At 42.8% G+C, this 8,736-nt stretch overlaps 1 pseudogene; it reads right to left on the reverse strand.

The window, feature by feature from the left end:
- Positions 1-1,689: 1,689 nt before the first annotated feature.
- On the reverse strand, positions 1,690-8,736 carry LOC120875944 (annotated as a pseudogene).

The raw sequence follows: 8,736 nt of genomic DNA on the forward strand, positions 1-8,736 counted from the left end.
ATATAATAGTGTCAATCTTAGTTCTATTTGCCTTATGTTCTAGAATGTTGAATTTTTATTCCTTTTGAACTGTATCTAATATGTATATACAATAAACTTAAATATCTATTTTCAAAAATATGTAAAAAGCTGGTGGTCATTATTGAAGAGATATTACAGACTTAGCTATCCAAGAAACAAGTCTAAGTAAGAGCAGCTAGAAAGAAAAAGCATGTACTGAGTTTATATTAAGCCCCACCAACATATATTCCCCTACTTTTTCTGGCTGTTGATGCCACCACCTCTATAAACAGCTTAGAGGAAGGCAGTCATTCTGAAGTCTGATTATAGGAACAAGAAGGAAACAAAGTAACTTGCATTATGAGGTTTTTTCCGCCTATTACAATTCAGTACAGCCAGAAACCAAGCACTTTTGAAGGTGAAATAGAAAAGAATTAGAACCTTTATGAGCCATGTGCTGCCATCATTAGTAAGGTGTACAGGAAATACAGGCATCTTACTGCAAAAAGGCCTTCAGTAAAACTTTTGTGCAGTGAATCCAACCAAACTTCCCTGTTCCCAAAAGAGGATTGTTTTCTACCTAGACCTACTCAATACTTGATACCAACAAGGACATGCACATGGGCTTGGAGTCCTCAGTGATGGAACACAGTGCTACGAGGAAACTGAAGGTGCAGTTGCCCTCTCATATGTCCTTTTTGAGGGATGTCCTGTCCGGCCTTATGGAAGCTAAGTGTTAAGACTGCTTAACAAAGTTTAATGCATCTCAGGAGCCATCACATAACCATTAATAGAAAACTCCCAGGTGATCTGAGTAGGTCTTCAGTGGGAAGAACTACCATTCACAGGGTCACCTTGTGATCACCACTGAACCATTAACCTCTAGTTCCTATGAGACAAAATAAGTTCAAGGCAATACTGTCAGCAAAACAGGGACTAGAAATCTGCCCACTGGAATTTAATGTTATGTCTAGATGCCAGCTGTTGAAGATACACATTAGGATGAGCCGCAATTCCCGCTCCCTCGGCGCTGCTGTATTCCTGAAAGGGAGTCCTTGAGGCTACAAGCACCTGTCTCAGCTTCCTGTAAGGAGCATTCTCCTGCACGTGGCACATCTCAAAGTGCCCCTGCTCTCATCCTTCCTGGTATAAATTCCTTCCTTATCCTTTGATCCAAGCTTTGACTGTCTCCCCCCATGCAATATGATGGCTGCCACTTTCACCACACTAACTGGGATAGTTAGTGGGTGGCCAATCTGTCCTATGTCATCTTTGGTTAAAAATTCTGTAATAATTGATAGAAACAGGATCCTAAGATAAATTCTGCTTCGTGTTCTGATGGCTTCTGATAGGAAAAAACATTCTACACAGATGAAGACAAGCTCACTCGAGGAAGCCAGCCACAGGTGAGGCTATTTAATCCTGTTGGGTTAACAGTTTTGTAAGCTATGAACATCTATGATCTTTTGAATTATGATAGCTCAGCTCTCAATCAGAGTAACTACTCACACACTAAGGGAAAACCTTCAAATCTCAGTTAAACAATAGAAAAGTAAATCCTACAGAAAGAGCCCTTCCGTTCAGTTGCTCAGTCGTGTCCAACTGTTTGCGACCCCATGAATCATAGCACACCAGGTCTCCCCCTCCACCTGCCCCTCAACTCCTATGCCTGTCTGATCCAGACATCATTTATACATCCTTTCTCAGGAACAGTCTCAAGACTCGTTCATGAATCTGCTTGGTCTTGACCCCATAGATGATGGGATTCACCATGGGTGGGAAGAGCAGATAGAAATTGGCAAGAAGGATGTGCACATGTGGAGCAGTGTGGCGAGCTACCTGGTGCATGACTGAGGACATGACGGGAGGTGTGTAGAAGGTTAAAACGGCACCTATGTGGGACACACATGTCCCAAAGGCTTTGTACCGAGCCTCCTGAGAGGCAAACTATAGAACTGCCCGGAGGATGAAGATATAAGACAGAATAACAAAAAGCAGATTGAAAGCCCCTATGAACATGGCCACAGCAATGCCATAGATGTTGTTGAAGCGAGTGTCCCCACAGGCCAGCCTTACCACGGCCATGTGCTCACAGTAGCAGTGGGCAATCCCTGGACCTCGGCAGTAGTGGAAGCATCTGAGCAGAAAGGGGAGTGGAGTCGTTAGTGTCACAGCCTGAGTCACAGCAGCCAAGCCGATCTCGGTGATAAGTGGCCCGGTGAGGATGGTGCTGTAGAGCAGCAGCTTGCAGATGGCCACATAGCGGTCAAAGGCCATGGCCAGCAGCACTGCTGACTCCATGATGGAGAAGGAGTGGAGAAAGAACATCTGGACCAGACAGGCATAGAAGTTGATCTCTCGATCCCTGAACCAGAAGATGGCCAGCATTTTGGGTACAGTTGAAGAGGAAAAGCCTGAATCAATGGCTGCCAACATGGCCAGGAAGAGGTATATGGGCTCATGCAGGCCTGCATCAGCCTGAATGATGAAGAAGAGGGTGCAGTTGCCAAGCAGGGCCAGTGTATAGGCTGAGCAGAAAGGAATAGAGATCCAGACATGGGTGCTACAGGCCTGGGATCCCCACCAACAGGAAGACTGCTGGATGAGTTGAGGTGATACTGGGGGCTGACAGGGCCAACAGAAATTTCTCTCTCAACAGAAATTCCCTTCCACAGGGCCCTTCGGGACAGTGCACAGTGTCAGCAGGATTACAGTGTTCAGGTTCAAACTCTGATCATTTACATGGAAGGCTTAGCCCTTGCTCTTACTACTGGACCTTAAAAGAAATTAGAAAATAATCCTAATATGAATTGTGGGACATTATATTTCACCTCTGCCCTTAAGATACTCATAAAACTATTGAGTGGTCAGGACGTTAAATAACAATAGAGCTAGTAAGGCATCCTTCATAAAGGAATTCAATGGATGAAAAGTTTTGTGGTCTTTGCGTAGTCAAGTACAGTTCTATGAAGGACACAGATACCTATTTGATTCAAAACTTACCCAAAAACGATGCTTGGAATGATTTCAATTTTTTTTTTTGAATTTACCAAGGCTAGATTTATGGCCCAGGATAGAAAAAAAAAAAAACTTACCCCAAAACATTCACTGTCTTCCTTTGCCTCCCAACTCAACCTATACTGCTAATTATAAAGGGGAATTTCTCTTCTGAAATGTAAAGCTTGAATACATAATAAACAATTAAGCCTGATTATTCACTTCCTATGATAATTCATTCCCCTCCAAGTTCTAAATATTTTCTCTAGGAAAGGTTCTTAGAGAACATCAATATGCCAGCAAATTTGGAAAACTCAGCAGTGGCCACAGGACTGGAAAAGTCAGTTTCATTCCAATCCCAAAGAAAGGCAACGCCAAAGAATGCTCAAACTACCGAATAATTGCACTCATCTCACACACTAGTAAAGTAATGCTCAAAATTCTCCAAACCAGGCTTCAACAGTACATGAACCGTGAACTTCCAGATGTTCAAGCTGGATTTAGAAAAGGCACAGGAACCAGAGATCAAATTGCCAACAACCGCTGGATCCCTGAAAAAGCAATAGAGTTCCAGAAAAATATCTTCTTCTGCTTTACTGACTATGTCAAAGCCTTTGACTATGTGTATCACAACAAACTGGAAAATTCTGAAAGATATGGGAATACCAGACCACCTGACCTGCTTCCTGAGAAATCTGTATGCAGGTCAAGAAGCAACAGTTAGAAGTGGACATGGAACAGACTGGTTCCAAATAAGGAAAAGAATACATCAAGGCTGTATATTGTCACCCTGCTTATTTAACTTATATGCGGAGTACATCATGAGAAACCCTGGGCTGGATGAAGCACAAACTGGAATCAAGATTTCTGGGAAAAATATCAATAACCTCAGATATGCAGATGACACCACCTTTATGGTAGAAAGTGAAGAAGAACTAAAGAGCCTCTTGATGAAAGTGAAAGAGGAGAGTGAAAAAGTTGGCTTAAAACTCAACATTCAGAAAACTAAGATCATGGCATCCCGTCCCATCACTTCATGGCAAATAGATGGGGAAACAGTGGAAACAGTGGCAGACTTTATTTGGGGGGGCTCCAAAATCACTTCAGATGGTAACTACAGCCATGCAAATAAAAGATGCTTGCTCCTTAGAAGAAACGCTATGACCAACCTAGATAACATATTAAAAAGCAGAGACATTACTTGGCCAACAAAGGTCTGTCTAGTCAAAGCTGTGGTTTTTCCAGTAGTCATGTATGCATGTGAGAGTTGGACTATAAAGAAAGCTGAGCACTGAAGAATTGATGCTTTTGAACTGTGGTGTTGGAGAAGACTCTTGAGAGTCCCTTGGACTGCAAGGAGATCCAACCAGTCCATCCTAAAGGAAATCAGTCCTAAATATTCATTGGAAGGACTGATGCTGAAACTGAAACTCCAATACTTTGGCCACCTGATTTAAAGAATTGACTCACTGGAAAAGACCTGATGCTGGAAAGATTGAATGCAGGAGAAGAAGGGGACAACAGAGGATGAGATGGTTGGATGGCATCACCAACTCAATGGACATGAGTTTGAGAAATCTCCAGGAGTTGGTGCTAGACAGGGAGGCCTGGCATGCTGCAGTCCATGGGGTCACAAAGAGTCAACAAGACTGGAGTGACTGAACTGAATATTTAAAAGTTTATACAGGAACCTTGCCATAAACCCCACCTCCAGCTGACTTGAGAATGTGAAAAGCCCTATTGTTCTCCTTCTCTGAACTTTAGATTTCATTTCTACCTACTTCTGCCTTCACCTGCTTTCTTTCTAGAAGTCATGACATTCAGAAGAGATGCTCCACTCTCACCTTTCTATAAGACTAACCTCTGAATTTCCTGAAATTTTACACCATTCTTCTTCCTTCTGTGATCTTTTATCTCCTTTATCCTTCTTTGATCATTTACTGTGAAAGTGCATGATCATTTGTTTCTAAAATTTTGAACTGTGTCCCATCTCTTTTATTCTCAGTTCCTACATAAAAATTTTCTTCTGAGGGTTAGCTGAGATAATTTTTTTAAAACACTTTGCATAGTGAAGTAATGGATAAAGAAAATGTGGCTTATATACATAATGAAACAGTATTCAGCCATAAAAAAAAAAAAAAAGGATAAATCCCCGCCATTCCTGTGTTGTTCCTGTGATGATTTTTTAAACTATCTCTGTTCAGAGAATTTTCAAACGCATACCTTCTACTCTCAGGTCCAGACTAGTATATCCTACTACCTGTTGGATATCTCCTCTTAGATATTTCACAGTCATCTCAAACAAAATACAGTGAAAACACATCTTTTCATCTCCTCACAGACTATTTCTTCCCTATGACTTGTCCATCGTAGTACATATTACTGTTGTCCATCTGGTAGTGAGGGCTCCCCAGTGGTGCTAGTGGTAAAGAATCTGCCTGCCAGTGCAAGAGATTCAAGATACAGTTTCCATCCCTGGATCGGGAAGATCCCCTGGAGAAGGAAATGGCACCCCACTCCAGTATTCTTGCCTGGCAAATTCCATGGACAGAGCAGCCTGGCAGGCTACAGCCCATGGGGCTGCAAAAAATCAGATATGACTGAACATATCCAGTAGTGAGGTCAGAAACCCAGGGATAATCCTTAGTTTAATTCCTCACCTCTTCCTTTATATCTGGTTCATTAGCAAATAAATCCTATCCATCTGCAAAATGTATTTCACTCCCTACCCTTTTTCTTTTCTCCTGCTAACACTCATTTAAACCACCGTCATCTTTCACCCAGACTTCGAAAGCCTCCTAACTGAGCTCTGTGGTCTGTATCTTGGACACTCTATAATCCATTCTCCATACTACAGCCGAAGAGACTATTAAAAAGACAAATTTATGATATGCCAGGCTTTGCCTAAGACCTTCTTGGAATTACTAATATCACCATACTAACAATGGAATCCACACTCCTCACCCTGGTTTACAGGTTCCTGCAGGGTCTAGTGGAGAAGGCAATGGCACCCCACTCCAGTACTCTTGCCTGGAAAATCCCATGGATGGAGGAGACTGGTAGGCTGCCGTCCATGGTGTCGCTAAGAGTCAGACACGACTTAGCAACTTCACTTTGACTTTTCACTTTCATACATTGGAGAAGGAAATGGCAACCCACTCCAGTATTCTTGCCTAGAGAATCAAAGGGATGGGGGAGCCCGGTGGGCTGCCATCTATGGGGTCACACAGAGTCGGACATGACTGAAGTGACTTAGCAGCAGCAGCAGCAGGGTCTAGTCTCTGCTCATTTTTCAGCCTCTGCTCATTTTTCAGCCTCTTCCCCTTCTACATCTCCCATCTCCATTATGATTCAGTCATATAGCTTCTGTCAGATCTTTCTCAATAATGTGCCCCAGGACCCTTCCCCTGAATTCTTTCATGCTGCTTGTCACCTCTTTATGCCCTTTTTGTCTTCCTGAAGTCACATCATCAATTGCTTGTGTCACTAGAAAGCTTTCCCTATAGTTTTCCACTACCAATCTGTCTATCTACCATGGTGTGACAGACCTCCTGAAAACCACTGGAAATCTCATGACTACAAGAAAAATTTTAAACTACTCAACATGGATACAAACTTGGTCTTGCCTATATTATTAGCCTAACTTCTTAACATTCTTCTATATATTCATCCTAGGTTCAGCCACACTGGAATATCTGCCACTATCTGAAACAGTCATGCTTGCAGCTTGAACTATTTATTGGGAATACTTTGCCCTGCCTATTTCCACACCTGGCCAAGATCCTGGCACCTTCTTGGTGAAGCCTTTGCAGACTCCTCCAGGTAGATTTTCTCAGTGTTTTGAAGGAAGACTTATTAATGGGCTGAATTAAATAACACGGGGAGAGTGTGATGTGTGTTGCTAATGCACCCATTTGTCCATTCACTGGACTGTTAGTGCTTTTAGTAAAAGGATTGTGCTTTCTTCATTTCTGTATTCATGGACTCTATTGAACCTGTTTGGTGCTCAGTAGGTGGTTTTTAAATATATGCACAAAGGACTCCATTCCTGGAGAATCTTCCTCCTTTCTGCTGCTGGATAATATAACTCTGAGGCAAAGTAAGGCTTACTGGCTATCTCTTAAGTGCCTCCACAAATGGAAAGTCTCTAAAACCTTCCATCAGCCTTGACTATGTCAGAATAAGAAGTGTTTTTTGTTGTTGTTGTTTGGTTGTTTGTTTTTAATTAGAAACATCTCCACATCTAATGTATATCTACATCTTCTCTAAGACAGCATTGGGACCAACAGCACGGGAAGCCCTATGACACTGGGGCTGTGTTTTTCCATTTCCTGCCAGTATATCCATGGGAGAGAAATGTGCTAATAATTCTTGAATGAATGAAAGAATATCCTCTTCTCCATGGTGTCACCCTTATCCTAAATGAATATGCTTCTCCAGTTGCAAACAGGTCTCTCTTCCTCCCTGAGGGCCCACTTCCTAGGAGCTCCATCACAGGCCCTCCAGTTTCTTTGCCCACACAGCCTCAGTCTTACTGCTTGACTAGTCTTATTGAAAATGCCTAATAATCCACCACCTCCCCCCTTTCCAGATTCAACAAAAATGTACGTCTAGTGTCATTCACAACCCAACTCTGCTTCTCTGGTCTCTTCTCTTTCCTGCCACCCTTCCACACACTTGGCAGGCGTGTTCTGTCAAGTCTTTACCTGTCATTGTCTTGTTTCTTGCCTCCACAGCCAAAATGTGCAAATGACTAAAGAAAGCCCGTGTCATTTATTTCAATGTCTCCCCCAAAATTGTATGTGGCTTCATATCTAGAGAGCATTCAGTCAGTGTAGTAAACTGTTAGCTAGGCTACCTTTTTAATCTGAGAGCATCTCAGAATGATGTATTTGGGAAGCAGAGTCCCCAAGTGATCGTGGAGGAAATAAGGGGCAAATGAAGGAATCAATTTCACATCTTTGAACTTTAATGCCAAGATTCAATCTACAGGACCACACTGAAAAGATAGCGCTCATTGATGCTGAACCTTTCATAAGCAAGTGTAACTGATCTGTCCCTTCCATTTCCTTATTTTTGATTTCTCCTTTTTTCTCTAGACTATTTCAGCAGCTGTGACTGAGGCTGGGCCAGACTGAGGCAGGAGGAGAGCAAGTAGCACCCACAGGAGGGAGGTATAACCTGGTCTGGGTTACATAGCTAAAATCTGCACAAGGTGGTCCCTAACACACAACATAGGAGCACAGGCCTTGGAGGCAGCAGAGGGTTTCTTCTAATAATAATGGCAGGACCTGAGGCTTGTAGAAGATCAAGTATTGGAGGAGGGGTGAGAGAAGTTCTCTTAGACAAGGACAGACATACAAGGATGAGAATGACAGAAGATAAGTCATGACCTCAAATCAGGAGATGAGGTGCCACAGAGAAGGTATATTTTCTTTCTGGGTATGAGAGTCCATGAGAGATAGATCTGCCCTGTGGTCCCTAGGCTCATGTCCCTGATCTAACCTGTTCTCCTCAAACATGAAGGACTCTTCTATTGGCTCTTTACTCAAACTTTGTGCCATCCCTCTAGTGACTACTATATAGTCAGATTTCTGCTATTTCGGTCATTCTGGTTTTCTCTGCCAGCCCCAACTCACTTGGCCTCTTTCTTAGATCTGTTCCAGGCCTCTGCTCCAGCCCTCCAGGAGCCAGCTGATCCCAGCAGAAGTCCCCCTCCCAGGTATACATGCCTCTCAT

The sequence above is a fragment of the Oryx dammah genome, unplaced genomic scaffold (assembly GCF_014754425.2).
Source record: "Oryx dammah isolate SB20612 unplaced genomic scaffold, SCBI_Odam_1.1 HiC_scaffold_17, whole genome shotgun sequence".
Classification (NCBI taxonomy): domain Eukaryota; kingdom Metazoa; phylum Chordata; class Mammalia; order Artiodactyla; family Bovidae; genus Oryx; species Oryx dammah.